The sequence below is a fragment of the Chrysemys picta genome, chromosome 5 (genome assembly GCF_011386835.1).
Source record: "Chrysemys picta bellii isolate R12L10 chromosome 5, ASM1138683v2, whole genome shotgun sequence".
NCBI classification, from domain to species: Eukaryota; Metazoa; Chordata; order Testudines; family Emydidae; genus Chrysemys; species Chrysemys picta.
The window spans coordinates 41,938,938-41,964,324 of record NC_088795.1 but is presented as its reverse complement, the minus strand read 5'-3'; the positions used below and the strand labels follow the sequence as shown (position 1 = coordinate 41,964,324).

The 25,387-nt window shown below is 46.7% G+C and overlaps 2 long non-coding RNA genes across 3 annotated transcripts in view; one reads left to right on the top strand and one right to left on the bottom strand.

Moving 5' to 3' along the window:
* LOC122173457 (uncharacterized) overlaps positions 1–10,326 on the bottom strand; it is a 59,001-nt gene extending 48,675 nt beyond the window's left edge. The window contains exons 1-2 of one of the 2 annotated variants that reach the window (XR_010601323.1): positions 10,075–10,326; positions 7,919–8,021 (exon numbers count right to left, since the gene is read on the bottom strand). This is a non-coding gene — a long non-coding RNA (uncharacterized LOC122173457). The remainder of the gene's footprint in view (positions 1–7,918; positions 8,022–10,074) is intronic. The other variant, XR_010601322.1, reaches the window with a different exon arrangement.
* The window catches only part of LOC101942181 (uncharacterized), a 38,296-nt gene continuing 23,173 nt past the window's right edge, over positions 10,265–25,387 (top strand). The window contains exons 1-2 of the long non-coding RNA XR_010601321.1: positions 10,265–10,436; positions 17,859–17,936. This is a non-coding gene — a long non-coding RNA (uncharacterized LOC101942181). The remainder of the gene's footprint in view (positions 10,437–17,858; positions 17,937–25,387) is intronic.

The window sequence follows — 25,387 nt, the reverse complement described above, 5'->3', positions numbered from 1 at the left end:
TAGCTCTAATATCATTTCCAATCATAAGATCCTTAGGGATTGTGTTTTTTACTCCCACAACCATGGTGCCCTCAAATCCCTTCCATTTCAGGTGGATTTGAGCCAAAGACGCCCTGACAAAATACTCAGCTGAGGCTACAACAGTTACACTTTCATCTGGCCAATAATCTTCCTCCCTGACAAGACTTGCTTTAACCAAAGTAATATCGGCTGCGGTGTCCTTCCATGCCATACACCTTACTCCATTCACTTCTGCACTGGTAATAAACTCTGCATTATTTTCCCCATATTTAGCTTTAATATGAGTTTTAAGGTCAAATTCTTCAGAGACCACAGAAACAGCATTTGCACACAGGGCACCAACGGTGGGCTGTGTGTGGCTTGCCTGTGAGTTTATAACAGGATTAGCATTTACCGTGGCATTTGGGGTTGCTGGTTTGGGGCTGCCCTTCAGGGTCGGGCAATCTGGTCTCATGTGGCCAAGCACACCACAGTGATGGCATTTAACCTGTTTATTCTTGTGGTGAGAGTTCCTATCCTCTGGGCCCCCATGAGCTCCTTTAGACTAGTCAGCGCCAGGTTTACTTTTAAATCCTTTTCCTCCCCTCCCCCCACCCCCTTGAACTGGGCAGAATGGTGATTAGTTTTCCCTGGGGGTTTATACCCTCCTCGAGCCCTGTTTTGGGTATGGGCACCCGCAATCTCTGCAGCCCGTAGGACTGACTCAGGGTTCCTATCACACACAGCTGCTCTCACGTGGTCAGGCACAATGTCCAAGAACTGTTGTTCCAAAATTATTAAATCCAGCAGTTTTTCAAAACTCCCATGCGCCTTTGCTTCCCACAACCCACTTTTTAACAAAGCCCATGGGCTTATGAGCACATTCTACAGAAGTGCAATCATTAGACACTTTAAACTTTCTAAACCTTGAACGGCCTTAACACAGAATCTTTAAACCGCTCATAATCCAAGGCTTCTTGTTCCCCCAGTCCATTAAATACCTCCCTGGCTTTTCCAGTCAGTCTGGCCAGCAGGACAGGCATTCGCTGATCATCAGGGATCTGGTACAGATTGCAGAGGCATTCAAAGGTAGACAAAAACTCCTCTCTATCCTCAGTATCATTGTCAATGGGACACGTCCTTTCCCAGTTTTTCTTGTGGCGGTGGGGAAGTGGAGCACCAGGTGCTCCACTCTTCCATTACTTGGAGCTGAAGTTTGGCCGTCTCCTGTTCCATCTGTGGAGCTTTCTCCTCCGCAGCCAGCAGCTCCAGACGCCCCTTACGAGCTCTTTCTTCTCTCTTATCAGCTTCTCTTTCTAATTCAGCTGTTTTTTGTTTTTTTCCAGCAATCGAAGATCTGCTAGATTCCTTTCATGCTCAAGTTACAGTTTATTTGTTACCTTCTGTACTCTCATTTTTTCTGCATCTTCTGTAGCCGCCGGTAAGGGCTGCGCTCTTGCCCCCGGATCACTGGCCATTAACAGCTCTCTCAGTTCTTGATTTGTAGCTTTCTTTCTAAAGCTTATCCCCTTTTCTGAACACAAATCTTCCAGGGCTTCTTTGCCAAGGCCCTCATATGCTCTTTGCTTACCCGTTGCAACTGCTCTTTAACCAACCAAACTCTCAATCCCAAAATTCAAATTTGGATCGCGTGGGGTTCTGACCCAGAGCTTAATTGACCTGGTTCTGTGGATCCTAGCACGACTACGCCACTGTAACGATGCTGGTTCTGGCAGGACCCAACTGAGAGTGCCAATGTAGGACAAATTGCTTAAAACAGGGCAGTTACAGCCCAAGGCTGGGGTTTTTCCGCCTCTAAGGCAAACCAAACCTGCCCCACAAAGAGGACTTTGGTCTCACCCCACTGGCTAACCACAAGTCACACAAGCAGTTCCCTTTAAACACTCCAGTTTCCCAGTATCACCAACAGTGCCACTCGTTATGAAAACCAATACCCCAGTAAAAGAAAAAAAGGTTCTCTGGATCCCAAAGGACCAAGCCCCAGACTCATGTCAATATACAAATGAGATCGTACCCACAAATCATGCTGTTGCCAGAATCTAAAATCTAAAGGTTTATTCATAAAAGGAAAAAGATATAGATGAGAGAGGGAATTGGTTAAATGGAATCAATGACATACAGTAATGGCAAAGTTCTTGGTTCAGGCTTGTAGCCGTGATAGACTAAGCTGCAGGTTCAAATCAAGTCTCTGGAGTACATCCCCAGCTGGGATGGGTCATCAGTCCTTTGCTACAAACGGCAGCTCTACACAAAGTCCCTCCAGAGGTAAGAAGCAGGATTGAAGACGAGATGGAGATGAGGCATCAGCCTTTTATAGTCTTTTCCAGGTGTAAGAACACCTCTTTGTCCCTTACTATGGAAAATTACAGCAAAATGGAGTCTGGAGTCACATGGGCAAGTCCCTCCCTACATTGCTGAGTTGCAAGGCATATTTGCCTTCTCTCAATGGGTCAGTTGTATAGCCGGTGGTCCTTAAGGGGTCATCAAGCAGGCTAGGCAGAGCTGACACTAACCTGTCTGGGGTGTCACCCAGAAGCACAGCATAATTATGAAATACAGACAGTATAGAGCCAATACTTCTAACTTTAAATACAACAATGATCTATGCATCCAGATAGCATAAACATAACCAGCAAACCAGAACCTTGTCTTAGAGACCTTATTTGACCTCCTTTATACCAGCTTTGGTGTCACTACAGGACCTTGGTTGCAACAATGTCCCATATGGTCCCAGATTATATCAATAACATCACAACTTGTCCCAGTCCTGTGAGTGCTGGTTCATGAAGGTTTTCAGCAGCATCTTTAGGGTCCCATTGAACCTCTTCACCAGGCCGTTGGACCGAAGGTGATACGCTGAGGCCCAGGTGCGTCGGACCCCACACTTCTCCCACAAGCAGCGGAGCAGAGTTGACATGAAATTGGAGCCCTGGTCTGTAAGGAGCTCCTTGGGGAACCCCCCACTCTGCTGAAAACAGACAAGGCCACCTCCTCAAGATAGGGAGTAGCGAAATCTACCACCCCCAGAATGTATTTTTTCCCCTGTCCGAATTGCCTTGCTGAGGGGTCCCACTATGTCCACGGCCACCTTCTGGAAAGGCTCCTCTATGATGAGCGGGGGCCTCAAAGCTGCTTTCTCCTTGTCCTGGGCCTTCCCCACCCTCTGGCAGGGATTGCAGGACCTGCAGTACTGCTGGATGGCATCAAAGATCCCAGGCCAGTGTAAGTTCTGTAGCAGCTTCTGCCTGGTGCGCTGGATTTCCTGGTATCCCGAGAGAGGGACAGCATGGGCCAGGTACAGTAGCCTGCGGTAGTACTTCTGGGGGACCACTGGCTGTCTCCTGATCTCCTCCCTTCCCCCCCCCCCCTCCCCCAGTTCCACTTCCCCTTGGGGAGCCCATTCCCAAGACAGGAATCCCTTCTCCCACAGGAATCTTTCCAGGCAGCCTACCCCCAGGGGTTTTGCCGGGCTGTGGCCAGCAAGTTCCCTTAGTTTCTCTAAAGAGGGATCTTTCCGCAGCTCGGCCTGGAATTCAGCGGCTGGGGAAGGGATGAGGACCTGCTCCCTCTCAGTGGCTGGGTCCCAGGCCGCAGCCCCGCCAAGTCCTGTCCCCAATGACTCTTTTCCCGCTGGGGTAGGAACCTGCACCCCCGGCAGGCCACCGCCCCCCATGTCAGGGCAGAATGCCCTTCGCTGGCTCTGGCTACAGGTGATGACTAGGGCACTCTGGGAGCTGCCCGGCCAATCTGCCAGGTCACCCCCCCCCCCATCAGCACCTCGGTAGGCAACTGATAATGCACCCCCACATCTTTGGGGCCCTCCTTGGCCCCCTATTTCAGATGTACCCTGGTCATGGGTACCTTAAATGGGGGCTCGCAGACACCCGTCAGGGTTAGGTAGGTGTTGGACACCAGCCGGTTTGGGGCCACCACCTCGGGCCGGGCCAGTGTCACCTCACGTCCCAGTGACCTGCTTCCCATCCACCTCCAGGGGAATGAGGCACTCGCTCCTCAGGGGCCGCCCCACACCCACCCTGTACACTGAGCATCAAGCCTCCCCGAGGAGCTGGCCTGGGAGACTTCTCCCTCTTGGGCCATTGCTAAACTGCCAGTCCCACCTGCCTGGGGATCCAGCCCCTTTGAGGGCTCGGTTTGCTCATTCTGTCCCTGAGCTTTTGGCTCCGGGCCCATCTGTGGCCCCCCTGCCCACAGTAATTACACCTCAGGTCCCGTTGGTCTCCAGGGGCTGGTGGGTCAGCTCTGGTATTGGCTGTGCCTCTCAGGAGGGATTTCTCCAAGACTTCCTTCAGGGAAGCCCCTGGGTGACCCCCCCGCCACCTTCTGCACTGACGTGGGCCTGTCCCCCTGGGATTCCCTTCCAGTGCCCGACCTGCTAACTACAAACTCATCCGCCAGCAGCCCTGCGTGGCACAGGTCCTTCGGCCTCTTGTCTGCAAACTACATCCTCAGGTCAGGGGGGCAGAGTTCATACAGTTGCTCCAGCTCCATAATTCAATCACGTCCTCCTTGGTCTGGGCCCCGCCCCATTCACCCACTTGCGGGTGTATTTCCCCAATCAGCGTGACCAGTTCCAGATAGGTCACCCCCTGGGTCTTCTGCACACTCAGGAACCTTTTCCTGTACGCCTCGGGGGGTCAGCTCAAACTTGCGCAGCAGGACTTGTTTGAACAGTTCATAGTCCCTTGCTTCCACCTCATCCATCTGGCTGAACATCTCTGTGGGTTTGGGACCCAGTAAGGGGATGAGATGCCAAAGATGTCTGCAGGGTCAACCTGGTGCACATTGCAGACCTTCTCAAGGGCAGTGAAGAAGGCACCTCTATCATCCCCTTCCTTAAACTGTGGCAGCACTCTTATATCTGCGTTCCCTATGGGCTTAGCTAGCCTGGGCCCGTCCGCACTCACCACGGTAGGGGTCTCTCTGCTTCTCAGCTCTGCCATCGCCAGTTCATGCTGCCTCTGTCTCTGACGGTCCTCCCATTCCTTCTCATGGTCCTCCAGCTCTTTCAGTTTCTGTCCCTTTTCCAACTCCAACTGTCTCAGCTCCACCAACGGGGAACTCGGTCGGGAAGATCCCCTGCTGGTCGGAGAGATGGGCTGCCTGGCTGCTCCCAGCCTCTCTCTCAGGAACTGGCTCCTTAGAGTGATCATTCTCTTCCAACTGGGCAATCAGCTGTGCCTTGGTGAATTTTCCAAGGCGCGGCCCTCTCTCTCTCTGCACAGCTCTACAATGTCCTTCTTAAGGACATGGGTATAGGCCATCTCCATGCTGTTCCCAAGGGGTCATGGACTCACAGGCCTGTACTCTCTCAGCTCCCCACAATCCCTGGGAGGAACCCCTTCAGTGCGACAGCCATTCTCAGGGGTCCACTCTTTCTTGGGGGTTAAGCCGGAGGCTCCTCCGCCTCCTGGAATTGCACCTCTCAGAGCCTCCAGCATGCCCATCTCTCGCTAATCCCCCTTTGTTTTATTGCTCCCCAGTCACTTACTGCAGGATGCTCTGTCCACGGGGTGCAGTTTGATCCCACCTCTGCACCAGCTGTCCCGGAGTCACCGGGCGATGCTCTGGAACTGCTCCCTACGAAGCCAGGCAGGACTCTGGTCTAGCATGCCTCCTCTCTTTGAGCATACTGTCTCCAGGGCAAGAAGCTTACAGAGCTTCGACCTTCCTGGGTCTTACCTTGGAGCATTCAGCAGCCCCTTCCTCACCAGGCGCTTCCCGCAGCAAGTCTGCCCAGGCGGGGCTGCTGAGGAAGCCAGAGGGCCCTGCACCCCAACTCTGCAGTCAGAGGTGACTCTTAGCCAGCGTACAACAGAAGGTTTATTCGTTGACAGGAACACGGCGTAGAACAGACATAACTATTACAAACATGTGTGCCTTTCAGCCAAGTCCATCTTGGGAATCCTGGGCCAGACGCCCTGGATTCCCCTTTTCCAGTCTCCCGAGGCAGACTGCCAGCCTCCAGCCACCTGACCTGGGACACTCCCCTTGATGCCCCTCCTCCTTCTTGGTCTCACTTCGCAGGCCAAAGGTGTCACCTGGCCGCACCCCCCTCCTGGGTCTCAGGTTACATAGATGCAAATAGCTGGGCAGTCTCACCTGCCCTGAGGGCCTCCACAAAATCACACTCCCAATTCCCACCAGCTAAGTATTGGTGCATTACACTGGGAAACTAAGGTACACACAATATTAGTACAGGACAGTAAGACTCGCACGCAACATAACAAGATAAATAAAACCCCACTTCGTCATATCCACAGAACAAACTACAGCCTGCCTGGGATGGGTCCTTCAAGGTCATCAAACAGCTGAATGAGGTAAACTATGTAGTGAAACTGTCTAACTGGGCTCACAGCCACTGGGTGTACCATGTCAACGTGATTGAAGCCATACTTTGACAGGGAGAATTTGGTACTGGCCATCTGTGGCCAGCGGGAGGAGCAGGAAGATGACCCACTCGTGGATCTATTCCCTGAGACTGGGCCGGCCCTTCGCCGGAATCAATTCCCCTCTCAGATCAGCTAACCCCTGCCCAGTAGGCTGAGATCCGAGAGGCGCTGCTCTCCAACGAGCCTGGGCTCAGTAACCTGGCTGTCCACCAGGTGGCGACAGGAGCCCACCCCGCGGTAAGATGCTCCCCGTTCCAGGTCACTGGGAAAAAAGCCCAACCTGGAGAGAGAGGTCAAGGACATGCTGGCTATAGGGGTGGTCCAGCTGTCTTCCAGCCCTTGGGCCTCTCCCGTAGTGTTGATCCCCAAGAAGGACGGGTCAATCTGGTTTTGTGCGGATTACCGGAGGCTTAATGCCATCACCAAGTTCGATGCCTACCCCATGCCTAGGCCTGATGATCTTCTAGACGGGACGGGGAGGTGGGGGTCGTTATCTCACTACTATGGATCTCACCAAGGGCTACAGGCAAGTACCTTTTGGATCTGGATGCTGGGCAGAAATCTGCTTTTATCACCCTTCTGGGGTTATAAGAGTTCCTGGTCCTACCTTTTGGGCCTAAATGGGGCACCTGCCACCTTCCAGCGTCTGGTGGACCAGTTACTCATTCAGAGGGAGAATTTTGCCTTGGCATATAGTGATGATATCTGCATTTTTAGCCAGACCTGGGAGGACCATGTGGCCCAGGTTAAACAAGGGCTGAACTGGCTCCAGGACACAGGTCTGACTATAAAAGCTGGGAAGTGCAAAGGTGGGCGGGGGCGGGAGTTGTGAGAGATGTCAGACCTGGGCCACAAAATGGGGGGCGGCTGCATAAAGCCAGAGCCGGCTCAGGTGGAGGTGATCAGAGATGGGCCCGTTCCCCAGATGAAAAAGCAAGTCCAGGCTTTCATTGGGATGGCGGGCTACTACCGGAGATTCGTTCCCCACTTTAGCTTCATAGCCACCCGAATCACTAAGGTATGTAAGAAGGGAAATCCAGATAAGGTGGTCTGGACCACGCAGTGGCAGAGGGGTCTCTGTGCTCTGAAAGAGGCTCTGGTCAAGGGCTCGGTGCTGGTAAAGCAGGACTTTGACAAGCTCTTTCTGGTGTTCACTGAGGCTTCAGAAGAGGGCTGGGTGTGGCGCCAATGCAGATTGAGGGAAAGGGGGAGAGACATCCCATCGGGTATGTGAGCAGAAAGCTGCTGTCCCAGAAGCAGAACTCTCCAGCCATAGAAAAGGAACGCCTGGCCAGGGCGACTGGGCCTTAAAAAGCTGCAGCCATATCGCTTCTGGTCGGCTTTCCGCCAGGCCAGAGGGGGGCGCCCGCCGATGGCCGCCGGGCCAGAGGGGGGGCGCTCAGCTAGTGAGGGTCTAATTCTGCCCGAAGAAACATAACGTTTTCATGCTGTGACGTTCTGTACCTCCACCACTCTGGCCGACTTACCAGACCCCCCAGATAGCCATGGCTGCAATGTTTCCCATTCTCCGGTTACTTTCTGTGGGTGTTGGAGATGTGTATTCCCCACCAGGGTGAAGGTCAGGGGAAGCTGTTGAGGAGAGAGGGAAATAAGTAGTGTGACTACTAGGACAGGCTAAGGTGACAAAATAAACACAGGGTAATGGGAGGGGCGCCAAATCACCTTTTTCAGGAAATCTGTACAGTAACAGCCACAGGTGCCGGATTCCTCTGGGTTCCAGGGCTACTCAACCCCCCCCACTCTGCCCACGGCCCCACCCGCCCCCATCCCCTAAGCTCCCACCCCCGCCCCGCCTCTTGCCGCCCCCCAGGTCCTGCCCTCACCCCTTCCCCAACCCCAACAGTGGGGAATATGTTCCTGTTTTTTCTCTAAAGGGAGATTGACAATCATTGTGAGAACTCACACCCAATTTGTTTTTATACTATTGGAACATTTAACGTAGTGGCTGTTTGACTTCTTTTAAAAACTTTTAAATAAGAAATCTCCAGTTTTAGTGTCTGGCTTAAATTTGTCCTAGGCAGTGCTAGCAACTCTTCAGAATACTGTCTACGTACCCAGATTTGGTAGAGAGGTAGATCCTCACTAGGTCTGGTCTAAGGGCTAGTTTTGTTTTGTTTTTCAAATCGTTTTAAATTATTGGGTTTAGGGTAACTTTTAGTCATTATTCACATTACAACTGCAATTTTGACGCACTGTGCTCATAAAACTGGCTGTTGGTGGAACATGCAGTCCATGAGCACACAAGCTTGATTTTAGGCCGGTAGGGGGAGGGCAAAAGGGGTAGCCCCCATAGGCGCAGACTCTAGTGGCGCTGGTGGGTGCTCAAGCCCCCTCTACCCCCAGCCCTGGCCCGACTCCACCCCTGCTCCGCCTCTCCTATCCCCATTCCAGTAGTAACTGATTGATGTATTCCACCAAATGGGGAGCTGCATTTTAGAGGTGACAAAGAGAAACTTTGATAATCCTAATACAAAATGGCCTCTTCCTGCTCTCATTATTCACATGTAATTTTGTTTGTGGTGTATGCCCAAGAATGAATTGGATCTGGGTGCACACAAAGGTAATGGGATCAGGCGGTGGGGGCACAAAGCTGATAAGAGTGCATGCGAGCACAAACTTAATAGTGGGGGCAGTGCTAGTAAGTGTATTGTGCGTAGGTGTTGGATACATACAAACCTGATTTGATTTGGGTGGGGGGAGAGGGTATGTGAATGCACATAAACCTGATGGATGGGGTATGGACAGGCTAATTACAAACTAACAATTGATATGTATTAAGGGATGCATGCACTCTTGCTTAGTGGGGGAAAGGGCACCAATCTAGCCTCTTCCAATACAACCGTCTACTACACCAAACATCCAAATGGCCAAGGTTTTCTGGGGAAAAATAACCTGGTAAAAAGTAGAATAGGAAAAGGTAGCAGAGTTCAGGTGTGGCGTGGGGTCTGTTTGAATGGAAAGGCTAATTATCATTCAGTAACTATGATTTTTAATATGGAATTATTGTGAACTGGGACACTGATTCATCAATGTATTTAAGCATGTTCCTGATTGGAGCACTAACAGCAGTGGGATGGCTCATCTACTTTAAGTTAGTCACGTGCATAAGTACTCTCTGGAATTGGGGTTTTAAGGCTGAACAATTACAGGGCTTTTCTCTTCTCCTTTTTTCTTTTTGGTTCAATAGGTATTTAATTCAAATCATTATTGCTATAGGTTGCCATTTTATATAAAATAATTATTTATTGATCAGAAACAAATGCCTACGGTAATTACATAAATAGGAACAATAAATAAATGACTGACCTAAAGATCCTGTTACAAATGGCGTAAAATGATCTGAAACGATTGTCACAGTGCACAGATAGAATAAATAGTAACAGCTTTTAAAATTCCACCGCATCTCATTTTAAATCCTGTATAAAATATTACTTGATTTTGATGAGTACTTCTAAAAATGTTGGTATTTAAATTTCTAAACTTCTTTGTGAGTTTGTCCTAGATTTGAAAACCCCATAATTCCACATGGATTCTCCTGCTAGCACTGAGGCTGAAGTGCTTGTCTCTTATGAAAGAAATTGGTCTCTCTTCACTTTCAGCCTGGGAAACTATAGGTCCTTACCATGGGCGTGCGCACGGGGTGGGCCCGGGCACACACCCTAATGCCCATGGGCCGGATCCGGATCTGGCCCCTCGGGGCTTTGCATCCGGCCCGCGGGATTTGCCCCCCGTGGTGCCGCAGGCCCCGCGCTGCTTTCCGAAGCAGCCATCAGGGCAGCATGTCTCTGAGGGTAAGGGGTTGCTCTAGGCACCGCCTCCCGAAGCTCCCATTGGCCGGGAACGGGGAACTGCGGCCAATGGGAGCTTCAGGGGAGGTACCTGGAGGCGTGGCAAGGGCAGCGTGCAGAGCCCTGTGCTGCCCCGCCCCTCCCCCGGGAGCGGCCCGGCATGGGGCCCTGGCAGGCAGGGAGCGCGCCGCTGCGGGTAAGCCCGAACCTCTCCTGCACCCCCTCTCCCTGCCCTGAGCCCCCGGCCTGCACCCCGTTGAGCCGGGTTCCCCCTCCCCAGGGCTGGGCTGGCTGCTTTAACAGCCCCATGTGCTCCCTGGCAGCCTCCCACCCGGCAGCACCAACACAGCCGCTTAAGGTGGCCCGCGGGGGTGCTGCCCCAGCTCCCCGCCCCAAGGCAGCTGCCCCCCTCCAGCGCCCAGGGTCCCAAACCCGCCTGCGGCTCCCCGCGCTGGCCAGGGGCCCGGGCACCACCCGGGGGGTCAGGCCGCCCCTGAGCCCAGCCCACCTTAAGTGGGGCCTGGGAGCCAGCAGGCCCGGGGCAGGGGGCGAGCCCGGCCCACAGGCCCCCTCCCGCAGCCCGGCTGCGAGCTCCGCTCCCCGGCGCTGTTCGGGGACTCCGGCCCGGCACCCTCGGGCTTGAGTCCAGCCCTGGGAGCAGCCCGGTGTAGCCCCACAAAGTGCTCCCCTCCCCTTTTGCTACTGGGAGCGGTTTCTGCCACGCAGCGTGTAGCCCCACAAAATGCTCCCGCTCCCGTTTTGCTACTTTGGGTGTACTGAGCATGCTCAGTCGAACTGAGCATGCCCAGTAACCTTCGTTGTAACCTCTGCCCTCTCTATGCCCTTACTTCTGCTAACGATTTGCTACCTCCTCTTTGGGGGGGTTTAAAAGGATTAAGGGGGGCAAATCGCAGCGGGGGGGCTGTCAGGGTCTGAGCAGGGGGCAGAATTTTACTGGCCTGGGGGGTTCAAGCTACTGTAGGTAGCGGCACAAGAGGGGCTGAAGGGCAAAAATCGGTGGTGGGGGGTGAGAGCCGGGGTTAAGCGGGGGAGGGGAGACACTGCCAGACCCCGTGCGGGTACAAAACCCCCGTTTAGGGAGGGGGAGGGGGCGGAACAGTGACCCCGTGGGATGAGCCACCCACTGTGCTCGCTAATCTAGGGGTGGGGGGGGCAGAGGCTGTTTTTGTTGTTCTCACAGGGACGCTGCATGTCAACCTCGGAGCAGGGGGCAGGTTCCTGGGGCTGGGGTCTTAAAGGCACAGGCCTCCAATTCCTAGCCTGTCAAAGCTTAATCAACGCAGCTCCTCTCTATCCTATACAAGTGTTGCAGGGCCAGGGCCGCCCAGACGGGGGGGGCCAAGTGGGGCAATTTTCTGCTGGGGCCCCTACGAATATGTCGGAGGCTGCCCCCGCCTCCGTCTTCCCCCGGTATCTCAGCGTGCCGCGTCCGGGAGCGGCCCTGGCGCACTGCAGCGCAGTGGCTCCAACGCGGTCCGGGGCCGCTCCTGGTCGCAGCACACTGAGGCTCCAGGAGAGGGAGTAAGCGCCATGGTAAGGTGTGGAGCCCCCTCCCCCGACCCCATCCTAACCATCACCATCACCCAGCAACAGCCCATTATGTAATTGCAAATGTATACATACCATTAAAGCATTGAATGTTTTTAAATAATGTATTTCGTGTATTTTCAAATTATTACAAATTAATTTTTGAATGTATGTCACTGGTTATTTTTTACATTTCAAAATACATGTTACTATAGTATGTATACTTACCGGGAGCATGGCGCCAACGGAAATTCACAGTCTCCGTTCTACTGGCACAAAACCAAACACTCCTCCGAGGCTCCGCCCCCGCTCACTCCATCCCCTGCTCCTCCCCACTGTCACTCGGTCATTTTAACCGGGCTGGCTGGCTCAGGGAGTTTGGGTGCAGGTGCCGTCTGGGGGTGCGGGCTCTGGGGTGGGGTCGGAAATGAGGTGTTCAGGGTGCAGGAGGAGGTTCTGGCCTGAGGCTGTGGGTTGGGGTGAGGGCTCTGGGCTGGGGCCAGGGATGAAGGGTTTGGGATGCTGGGGGGTTCAGAGTATGGGAGGGGGTTCTGGGTTAACGCAGGGATTGGGGTGCATGGGGGGCTGAGGGCTCTGGTGTGGGACCAGGGATGAGGGATTTGGGGTGCAGCAACAGGAGGGGACTCTGGGCTGGGGCTGAGGGGTTTGGAGTGTTGGAGAGGGCTCTGGGCGGAAGCCAGGGATTGGGATGCAGGGGGATGAGGGGTTTGTCAGATGGGAGGGGGATCAGGGCTGGGGCAGGGGGTTGGGGTGCAGGAGGGGGTCAGGGGTGCAGGCTCTGGGTGGCACTTACCTCAAGAAGCTCTGGGAAGCAGCGGGATGTCCCTCCTCCGGTTCCTATGCGGAGGCGTGGCCAGGCAGCTCTGCATGCTGCCCCATCCGCAGGCACCACCCCCACAGCTCCCATTGGCCATAGTTCCCAGCCAATGGTAGCTGTGGAACCGGCACTTGCGGCAGGGGCAGCGTGCAGAGCCCCCTGGCTACCCCTATACATAGGAGCCGGAGGGGGGACATGCCGCTGCTTCCAGGAGCAGCGTGGAGCCTGCCTTAGCCCCGCTGCACTGCCAACCGGACTTTTTAATGGCCCAGTCAGCAGTACTGACCAGAGCTGACAGGGTCCCTTTTTGACCGGGCGTTCTGGTTGAAAACTGGACACCTGGCAACCCTAAGTCTTCTGGGCTGAACTCTGGGTACCTCACGGTAGTTCTGCTTTGCTTCTCTTCAGCTGCTTGCCCCAAAGCCTGCAGAGCAGGGGTTGGGAGTTTGGATGCAAGCTGCTGCGGTCTCCCTGCCGTTTGCACCTGCATTGGCAGTGTAGCTTTGTCACGGTTAATGCCATTTGTTCATGTGGGACATCCTAACAGGTGTGTAAATCCGAGCCACATAAATACAGGCAGTCCTCGGACTTACGACACAATTGGTTCCTTACAATTGCGTCAAGTCGTAATGTCGTAACTCAGAACCGCAATCTACTCCATTGCGGGATCGAGCATCGTAAACTCGAAACCTATAGTTGTAAGTCGAATCAGGGTGTCAATATAGAAGCATTGTAAGTGCAATTCATTGTAACTCAAACGTCATAAAGTCGAGGACTGCGGCATGAAACCAGCAAGCTCAGCCGCACGTTGTATAGGACTATGGTCACCAGAGCTCTCTGTTCAGCACCATAGCCCAGAGCAAACATCCTTACAGCACCTAGGACATGTCCTGTCTAGGGGTTTGATTAAGTGAAGCGACAGCTCTGATTACACATTTATCAGACTGGGCATGTCTGTCAAATGTTAATATACAAAAAAACTTGGATAGGTGTGCTGGGTATTTTTGCATGTGAACATACTTTGTGTTGAATAAAAGGTAACCAAATATCTAGCTCTCTGTCTTCTGTCTATTTTGCAGGGTATGTATTTGGTGTGTGAATTTTTCCACAACTACCACCCTTGGTTTTTGAGCCATTCCTCTACAGTTGGACTGTTTTTTTCTTTTTTGTCCAATGAGACTAGCTAGCTAGCTAGCTATAGCCAAGCAGCTGCATGGAGCTGAGAGATTTAATTTTTTATTTCCTTTTGCGTGACCATTTCTTCCAGGAAGCTCCAGGAGAATTAGCGAAAAATCGTTTGGTAATAAATATCCAACAATTTGTGATTCTTGGTTATGGATTACATCCCAATACTCTCTAATGACTGGACGTTTTCATCATATATGCATAAAATCTCTTTCACTACAATTTTTGTATCACTTATCCCCATTCAATGTATTTATATATTCTGTGCTTCGTGATTTGGGTTAAGATCTGGATTATTTGCTATGGGTGTCATGGCAAGGCAAAATAACTTATTTCTAGTTATATCCCAAATCCATAGAGTGGCCTTTGCAAAAGGATGTGTGTATGGTTTGGGCTGACTGGCTTGATTATACCATAGAATATTTGGAACAGCTAGTCCACGCTGACTAATGGGTCTGTGCTTACTCTAGGTCTTTTCTTATTCCATATAAATTCTGACATCCTCTGTATTTGTGCTAGGGTTTTGTCTGGGATGATCACAGAAGGATTGAAACCAGAAAGCTGTCCTTGGCAAAACTTTCATTTTGACTGTGACTGTTCTTCTTAATCAAGAAATGGCATACTTTCTCCAGCACTCCAGATTTTGTTTACATTTGCTGAAGTAGTGGATTGACATTTAAATCACAGAGCACTTATGTGTTGTTTGAGATTTGAATTCCCAGGTATCTTACAGGGTTTGCTGCTCATTTGTGCCCAATTTTTTTTCTGGAGGAGTGACTTTTCAGAGTCTGGTAAATTTATAGCTAGCATTTCAGATTTGGCATATTTTCCTTTAAATCCAGATGCTTTCCCAAAGTCTTGGATTTCTTTAGAAACTAATTTTAGGGAAATATTTAATTTAGATAAATATTACATCATCTGTATATAAAGCTGTTTTCTGATGTGCTCCTGGAAGTTTTAGTCCTACGATAGATACATTGTCCCTTAGCCTCTAAGCAAAAAGTTCTGGGGCCAGTGCAAAAAGTAGAGAGAGTACGAATATCCCTGCCTAGTCCCTCTGTGTAGTTCAAATGGGAGATTTAACTCCATAACTTCATACAGCTGCTTTTGTGTAAAGAGCAGTTATCCTTTTAAGGGACTGGGGACCAATGTCCATATAGGGCAGGATTAGAAGTTTCACAATATTCTATCAGAGACTTTCTCTGCATCAAGTGATAAATTCATCTTTTTTTGGTCTGGCATTATGGATGATTCCAAGTATTCTCCAAATATTATTGGACATCTGTCTATCCTTAATGAATCCAGTTTGATCTGGATTTATATAAGCTGAGAGCATGGACTGCCATTGGCTTGCTAGTTTTTTGCTAAAATATTTTTCATTATAAGGGCTGCAGGTTTGTCTTGGTGGGAAGCAATGTCATGGATACTGTGTTTTTCCTGTTTGTCCATTATGTGTTTTTGTGTCCATGATTTTAATAAACTCACCATGCAGCAGCGGCTCCTGTCCTGTGGAGCTGGGCATGGCTCCCCGCTCTGGGTGTTGCAACTTGGTGCACATGGTCACAATGCCACTTAGGTTTGGCCCAGCCACCTGCCATCGTGATGGGGAGGCAGCAGGGCAAAATATGAGTGAGTGGAGCTGTGACCCCATGGGCCAGCCCTGCGGGACAGGAGCCACTGCTTCGGGGTGAGCATGGGGCAGGCTCTCTTCATCCCCCCTTCTCCATCCCAAGCTCCCTTTATTTGTCATAGTATTTTTTTATTTAAAAAAAAAATCACAAAATTTTACTAAATTTACTGTGACTGCTCTGTAATTTTTGATTAAAAAATGCTGTGACAAATCTGCAGCCCTAGTCATGGTTCAACAATGACATGGGCCTGTGAGAGCTGCACAACAAGATAATGTCTTTTCCTACTTCAGGGAGAACAGCCACTGCAACTTCTTTCATGAGTTGTAGAAATACCTCTCCTAACCAAATAGCATTGAAGGTGCCTCTCAAGGGACCATCTTAAATACCTTGCAAAATTCAGCTGGAAAGCCATCAGGTCCTGGAGCTTTACCACTTTTCATACTTGCTACAGTCTCTAAGATTTCTTCTTCTATTATTTATCAGTTTTGTTTATCTTGGGCATTTCTGCTACCTCCAGATATTTTTGGATAACTTCAGAGCTTGGTGTATCTGAGAGCCAGAGGTTTTTACAATAAACAGCAAAAATAATATGTATTTCATTAGGGTAAGAACACACCGTTTTTTGCAGTGGAGACACAACCTCAGTGGTAGCGGCTATCTCAGTGATGCTTCCCAGCAGGACCCCATTTAATAGTGCAAAGTAGGACTGAAATAATCATCTTTTCTGCTTGAGCCCAGTGGAAATTATAGTTTCAGAGATCTCTGTTTTAAAAGGTTTTGTTTATGATTTATCACAGCACCCACCACAAGGGGGCCCAGCCTAGTCATGGCCTCTTGGTACTACTCCACTACAAATAATGATACTTTAACTGTTGGCTGCACAACATCCAGCTGAAATTTGACCTTTTAGGGTTTACTCTGGAAGGCAGCCATATGATATTAGAAGGGAAATGTCAATGGGAAAGATATAGATTGAGGATAAGCCACAGTACCCAGACCCTCTCCAGAAATAACATTAAATACATGAAATCAAAAGGAAAAATCAACTCAGTTGTAAACAAGTTGAGGTTGCCAGTGCCTGAAATAATTAGCCACCTCCCAGATAGTGCTAACCAGCTCTACCTCTTTCAAGTATAATCCTGCTCATCACCCATAAAATTGTCCATGATCTCCTGAGCAATACTGTCCTACCCTGTCCAATAAAACTGCTTTCCGTCTCAAGTTCCCCTATCCATGTCTTCTAAGTCTTTGTTTTCCCTTGCCTGCTGACCTACAACAGTCCTGTGGAGAGATGGTTAAACTTTAAAACAATTTTAAAGGTTCAGCTAAATATCCAAAAATTTGAATGCTTTTTTAAAAGTTTAACAGAATCAATTTATATAGATCACCCTCCATCTTGCAATGGTGGATTTAGACTATATTGGGTCAAGATCACCAAAAGTGTAGCACTACTTCCTGACATGAAAACCTTACATTTCTTTCTCCCCCTCCCATGACCTCCATTTATGTCAGCAGTGTGCTCAAATGAGTTGATTGAGTCAGAATCACATCACTAGTTAGTACTATGGCATCACCATAAATTGAGCATCCCACTAGTATTTAGGGATTTATGCTCACAACCACCCCTTGAGATAATGAAGTATTATTATTCTCATCTTTTACAGATAGGGAACTGAAGCACAGAGAATAAGTAACTTGCCTGTGGTCACACAGGAAGTCTGTGATGGAACAAGGAACTGAAGCCAGATCTCTTGTGTCCCAGGCCTGTGACTTACTCATTGTCTATGATTCCTTGCCTCTGCTTGCTCCCATTTTCTCAGGTCTTATAACCTAAAGTGGTGTGAACCAGGGTGCATTTCTTCCCTTGATTTTGTCCCTGCAGAAATCAGATGTGTGCCATTCTGTTTATTAATTTACTGTTGTATCAGGGCCCAATCCATCTGTCAGGCCTGGATCCTAAGGATCCTCCCTCTAGCCCTCACCCTACTTCCAGAAGTTCAGGATAATCTTCCCTCTCTGTTACTTCACATATCCCTTCTTCCACCTGACACTCAATCTATTTCACTCTCCCTGCTACCAGAGCCATTTCAATTCCCACTGATCACCTAGTCTGTTTCCATGATCCTTCTGCTGCTGTAACTCCTCTCTGCGTTTTAATATGGGGTTCAGCAGATCCAACTGATCCTCTCTTTAGCCCTTACCCTATTTCTAGATGCTCAAGTAAATCTTCCGTCCACCTACCGCACATAACTCTTCTACCAGTTGACAAGTTAGGTTTTGGTACATTGCTCACTGCAAATTTGCTGGTGCTCTAAAGCTTTCCCATTACTTGGGTCCCACAGTACATGACATGTATGTGTCTGACTGGAATCTGAAGAGCAACAAATCTTAGATGTTTTCCTGCTGTTTGTCACAGGTGTGAACCGTGTGATGTACATACTATGGCACAAACAAGAGAGAGAGCCACAGTGCTGTTGGTGATTTGCCTTAAAAGGTAGGAGTGGTAGAGAAGCCAAAATGTATGAGGAGTGTGGGTCAGGGATTGATTGAGGAGGTTTGGGTAAAAAGCTGATTGGCATTTGAAAATCCAAATTGGGAGGGATTGGTGAAATTGTGACCAGTGATTTTGCCTTAACTGTTTTGCCCATTTCCAGTGCTGAGACATCCCAGAAAACTTTGAGTTCTGCTTCCTCTATAACTGACAGGAACAAGGCCCTATGAGCACACTTTTGCCCTGCTTTAAAATAAAGTTTATGGGAAATAAACACATTAGGAACATGAGAGAGATAAATAGTGTCGCAGACTTGAAGGCAACACAAACACCCACAGGTAGGTGAAGAAAAGATATTTACTTTTGCTTGAAAATTTCACCCATGGGTGGAAACTCATTTCATACTTCCTGCTGCTTGCAAATAACTTTTATGTTTAGTCTATGATTTATGTTAGCGTTTATGGCTGTAATTTCCCACCAACTCAGTCAAAAAAAAATAGTATTGCCATAATTAAATTGATCTTTCCCCATGCTGAATTGTTTGAAGTCACTTCATTATATTACATGTTAAACCTTGTTAACATATTTGAATACAGACTTTGAGATGTTTATTTTATTTCAGCTAGGGATTCAAAGATTCCTAATCATAATGCAAACTAAAAGTTGTGTCACATTTAAAAAAAAAAATCTAATGCCTAGACAAACACAGGTTAGTGTTTTAGGATTGTCAAATCATTTCATTAATTCTGTTCAAAATCTAATACAAACAGGAAATAAAATACAAATGTTTAGGTTGAGTAGGTATTGAGGAGGGGACAGAAGTCACCTATTGTATAAGCAGCAAGATGATGTTACGCAAGTACTTTCTCCTTCCAAATGAAACAGCAGGTGAAATGTTCTAAGCACAATAACATAGTGATATGCAGTAGTTTAGTGCTTGATGCTTCTCCTGTCCTGTCACAAACATATGTTACCACTTGGAACAGAACTCTCCCAGGTTATATTAACAAATATGTGATTTAGAGGGTAATCTTCCCTCTGAAGATCTTATCTTATGCTCCTTAGTCAGACAAAACTACTCCTTGCTGGTTTCTTTTTGATTGCAATCAGAGTTTTCTTGAATAAAGACATAAGGTAAAATTGTGGTCCTATTGAAGTGAATGGCAAAACTCCCATTGATGTTAATGGTGCCAGGATTTCATCTACAAGTATGATATTAGGCCCTGAGACAAAAAAGGAACCAAAACCAGGGCATGATGTTAGGTGCCATTATGCTGCTGATGGTGCCATTTTTGGATAAGATGAAAAATTCAGGTAGTGACTGCTTGTGATCATTAAAGATCCTATGGTATGTGACGGTTGGATCACAGAAACCCCCTCGGGAGCTGCCACCCGATGTGCAAAGACTACCCCTGCTTCTGTTTTCCCTGCCAGCTCAAGACTCCAGCACCCTGTCTTGCTGAGCCAGACACGCCCATCTGCCCCAACACAGACCCAGGGTCTGAATCACTCGCCCCAAAGCTGCAAGTTTACCTGAAAACAGCTCACAGTAGTGTGCTTGTCTTTAGCACTCAGATGCCCAACTCCCAATGGGGTCTAAACCCAGATAAATCCGTTTTACCCTGCATAAAGCTTTAGTGCTTGATGCTTCTCCTGTCCTGTCAGGACAGGAGAAGCTTATGCAGGGCAAACTCATAAATTGTTTGCCCTCTATAACACTGATGGAGAGATATGCACAGCTGTTTGCTCCCCCAGGTATTAATACATACTCTGAGTAAATTACTAAATAAAAAGTGATTTTATTAAATACAGACAGTAGGATTTAAGTGGTTCAAAGTAGTAACAGACAGAACAAAGTAAGTCACCAAGCAAAATAAAATAAAATGCGCAAATCTATGTCTAATCAAACTGAATACAGATAATCTCACCCTCAGAGATGCTTCAGTAAGTTTTTTCTCAGACTGGACACCTTCCAGGCCTGGGCACAATTCTTTCCCCTGGTATAGCTCTTGTTGCAGCTCAGGTGATAGCTAGAAGATTCTTCATGATGGCTCCTCTCCCCCCTTGTTCTCTTCCACCCCTTTATATATCTTTTGCATAAGACGGGAACCCTTTGTCCCTCTGGGTTTCCACCCCCCCCTCACTGGAAAAGCACCAGGTTAAAGATGGTTTCAGGGTAGCAGCCGTGTTAGTCTGTATCCTCAAAAAGAACAGGAGTTCTTTTTGAGGTTAAAGATGGATTCCAGTTCAGTGACATGATCGCATGTCACTGCAAGACTTCATTACTCACTTGCCAGCACACACACATACAGGAAGACTCACAGGTAAATACAGCCATCTGCAGACAATGGGAGTCATCAAGATTCCAAACCATCCTTAATGGCCCAAACTTTACATAATTACAACAGGCCCTCAGAGTTATGTTTTATATTTCTAGTTTTAGATACAAGAGTGGTACATTTCTACAAATAGGATGATCACACTCAGTAGATTATGAGCTTTGTAATGATACCTTACAAGAGACCTTTTGCATGAAGCATATCCCAGTTACATTATATTCACTTATATTTTTATAAAACCATATAGACTGCACAACATCACATGGTATTTTTTATAAGAATAGATCCAACAACAGTGGAGCTAGTTTACCTCATTACTATTGTATGGTGCTGGATAATTAATAATTGGCTAGTCTTATCTATTTTAGTAAAATATCACAAACAATGTAATATTTTGGGCTTAATATGTGTATTAACACAAAATATATTAAAATGATCATTTAGATTTTGAAAAATCAACATAAAGACTGACACTATTTTATAAATTGGGGTAAAATGTTAATTAAACTGAAATCCCAGATTTGAACACCCTTGTACTTAATTTTTGACATAAATGTAAACTTTGCTGCTTGGATGCTTTTCAAATTTAAACATTTTATATTTGCTAAGTATTATTCTGAGGATCACAGTCTCCTCTCACTTATACTGATGTAACCTGATTGCTCAGTTGAGGTCAGTAGATCTTGCTTGTGTAACTAGGAATACACAACTAGGAATAAAATTTAGCCTTGATCATGAGAAGAAGCATATCTCATAATATGGAAAGTGTGAATGATATTTGAGAATAAAGTTTTTAATTAACTAAAAGTAGGCTTTTTAAAGCCACTTGGCTGGTAGCCTAATGATGAAAAGTGTCAGTTTTCCTTTAAACAAATTGATTGTAAAGGGAAAGGGGGGAACCTATTTAGCTAGTATACTTCCTGTAATTCAGTTGTGAGCAGTTCACATTTATGATATTACAAATTATTTGATCTACTCAGAATATGAGTCTATATTTTTCAGCATAGAGTTAATTGCCTAAATAAGTAATTTGGTTTTCAGAGGTATTTAGTAGCTGCTACTGAAGCCCATGAGAGCTGCTGGGTGCTCATCAGCATCTCTGAAAATCAGGACTTTAGGACAGATTTTCAGAATTGGATATGACCTGTAAGTCTCATGAGATGTTTTTCCCCTGAACATCTTCATATGAAATAATATCACAGTACTCATTGGCAGAAACTCAGCACTAGCTTAAGCCCCAAACATTTCAATGTCTTTTAAGAGATGTTGTGTTTGCATATTCAAATAAAACAAAACTAAACCCATAAAAGTGGCTGCTGTAATTGAATATCCAGACATCCAAATATTTGGGTTTCCTAAACCCAACTAAACTGAATTTCCTGGTTTTCTAACTTAAAAACAAAGAAAAATACCTTGAAAGATAATGCAAAACACCGATACATGCCTACTCATTTAACTTCATCTCAACAAGATTGTTTTGTGGGGGATCAGACTATTTTCTGAACACATTGTTTAGTCTGACATTTTTCTGACTCTTTCTCTGCCTAGAGGAGAATATTTTGATAACCTTTTTGAGAGCTCTGAGCTACTGGTTTCCCTTACCAAGTGCATGCCATACTCTCCGGAAAGTCTATTTATATTGAGTGGACTTCTTCCATTTTAGATCTTCTTTCTCTCCCTCACTTGAACATTGTGTGTTCACTTTCAGGCCACAGCTTATTTTTGTTTGACAGAAAGCCTTGCCTTCAAGATACACTTTTTTTACTTAGGGTCTCAGGAGTCTTGTGAAAACAGTGATCTTTGGCATCAGCTACAGATGTCCTCCTAAGTAAGTGGGTAAAGCTCTGTACATGGTCATGTGTTGAACCGCTTTCCAAGTTTCCAAAAAGCTGTTATGCATCATGAGTGGCAATTGATAAATTATACAGCCATCAGCTAACAACATTTAGGCATTATTGACCAAAGCCCTGAGTCTGCAAGCAGCTCCATGTGAGCAGACCCTGAAAACAATGTGGAATCCCAGTCGGGCGTGCCTCCACGCATGCTTGCAAGATCAAGTCTCATGGATGGATTTAGATAGGCAGACCGGTGGGTAAAAGGCTCAAAAGGCCAAGTTCAGCTGTTGTGAAAGCCTCCAATCAGTCTGACCTTGCTTAAATTAGGACTGAATTTAATTCAGTATCCTTTTATCAATCCCCTGAGGTATTCTGTTTCTCCAGAGCTTTTTTTTTTTTTTTTTTTGTTCTGTGCCATCACAGGAAGAATATATCCTATATGTAGAAGTAGCTAAGATCTGAAGCCTTAGCCCTACCACGTTAATAGTTACAATATCTTTGAGGGTAATTTTGGCTACACATGAAGGAAACACGAATAAAGTAGCTATCGTAAGACAGCCCACTAGTCATTCTTCTACCTAATATTAATAATCCTATAGTATTATATATTTATAATATATTAATCAACCAAATATTAAAATAAAATTGATAGTACCAAATTAGTGTGAAGCAGTGAGAGGAAAATCCTCTTGCTATGTTAAAAGCTGTGCAGAATAATATCCATTGACTCCACAGCAAACATACAATATTGAATAGGTTGTAATTTGAGCCCCATTCCTGATCTAGCTTTCGCCCCCAACCCCGCAGTTTGACTCAGCACAGATGCAGACATATGAAGAGCCAGTTGCACTATTGCAGCCTTATTTACTAATGCCAAAGAACTGCAAAAGCTTGGGGTTTCAGTTTCACAATGCAGAGGAAGTAGCTTTGATTTTTTTCTTATGGTTTAGATTTGTTCTAATTTGAAAGTACTAATAATTTCTGTTATTGCTTTTATTATTTATTTATACTTTGCACAAAAGATTTTAGGGAGGCAGTGGTCCTTACCATACCTTACTGAAGGGGAGTGGCCACTATACACCGTGTAAAGACACTCCTGAAGTAGGAGTGGGTGGGCCATTCAGCCCCTGGATGGAGTAGGGAGCTATATGAGTGCTAAGTATTATTGCCTTAAGTGTCTTCTAGCTTCCCTGAAGACATCTAATATAATGATCATAGTGCTTATATAGGTCTTTATATTCATTCATGAGATAAATATTATGTCAGTTTTGCAGATAGGGAAACAAAGAGCCTAAGATGAATATTTTCAAATGTCCACTAATTTTGAATGCTCAACTTGGCAGCCTATAGGTGCTGGAAACCTGCAGCTACTACAAAAATTAATTTGGAGTTGTGGGTGCTCAACAGTTCTGAAAATCAGGCCCAAGGCATGTTAAAATATTGGCAGCCAAAATGAGTAGACAATTTTATCCTAAGCAAATTTGTCCAAGGTCAAAGAATAAGTCATCAACAGAGTCAGGACTAGAACTCTTATTTCCTGGCATCTGCTCTTGGGCTCTGACCTTTAGACCCAACACATCTCGAAGAAGGCTTCTACGAAGGAGAGCAAAAGATGGCAGGGGGAGAGTCAGATTCACTTCTGGACAAATTTAAACACAGTTTAATGTCCAATTCTGTTCTGAAAAATGTTTGTGTATAAAAGTAGCTTTTTACTCAGCAGATCTAGTCCCTGTGTGTATTTGGAGTCAGATATGCTGACTTAGGTGATACAAATAATTAAATATTGTTATCCTTGTCAGACCCATATGTCCAACACAGCTGAGAAAGGATGGGCTGGATTCTGTTCCTTCTTGTGCATCATCAACAGAATTGTTTACTAAATTCCAATTGCAGGACCAATCATTTACACCTATACAAACTCTGTGAAGATAATGGAGTTTAATCGGTGTTGCTGAAGGCCTAATGTGGCAAACAGACTCTTTTATTCTTGGTAATTATGTGCAAGAAAGAAAGCTCTGAGTTTGAATAGCAGATTCCTGATTGAGTTTGCAGGGCTGGTAGTTGCATTTGAGGTGGAAGCCATCGAGACACAACGAATATAGCGCACACACCAGTGCCATTTCCTCAGAGTGGCATACACTGTAAGGCATATTGAAAACTTTACCTCTCCTTGTACGAAAACACAGCTTTCATGGTCAAATGGGTGACCTTACTACATGGACCATGAAGACTCAGCACAAATAATATTACAGCCAAGAAGGCCTTTTCCAGAAGTCTCCTATCCCTTGTTTGCTTAAAATTTTATATGGCTGACACTGACAAGCCATTTTCATTATTACATCCTGCACATGTGCATCTCTTTAAGTCCTCTGTGTCTTCCATGTACCCAAGCTAGGGTCAGCAGATGTCCCGATTTTATAGGACAGTTCCGATATTTGGGGCTTTTTCTTATATAGGTGCCAATTACCCCCCACCCCTGTCTCAATTTTTCACACTTACTATCTGGTCACCCTACCCCAAGCCTTCATGTTAAAATCTCTTCCATGCCTTTTCCTTGTTACAGCCAGAACCATTGCTATTCATTAAGCATGCGTAGTTCAATTGCATTAGCCCTGACCAAAAATAGACAGCTTCTACTCATTATTTCTTTCTCCCTTTGCTTCTGGTGTCCCCTGATGGAAAAGATAGAACCTACTGGATGATTAGCGGGCTGGTAATTACTATATTAAATATAAATTAACCCCAAACCAGCTTTAGGGAAACAGTACAATACAGAACGTAGCCCTCCAAAGGTTCGGTGTGACTGGAAATTGTGAAACCCTGATGTTCAGGCGAGTATAAAATTCCCCACACTATTAATAAAAACAATTTTCTGGAAAACAGTTTTATTTTGTCTTAATTGGAGACAGAGTATACATCTCTTAGGAAGGACTCTAAGGACCTGATTTTGATTTTCCTCTGTTTTACACCAAAGGAACTCCATTGACATAATTGGAGGAACTCCTTATTGACAGTCATGTAAATAGCTGCAGAATCACAGCCTGAAGACTAGCCATCAATTTAAAATCCACATCTCTCTCACTCCAAGCGGGAAGAAGCATTTCCTTATTATCTGACTCCCCTACTCCCTTCCATCATTTGATGCAGCCAACTAAAACTAAAGCTTTTTTGAACTTAGTTCAACTCACATAACTTCTTAAAAGAGACACAATCTGGTTAAAATTCATATTTTAACAAAATATTCCTTAATTGTGTAACCAATTAATAATTTATAATTAAC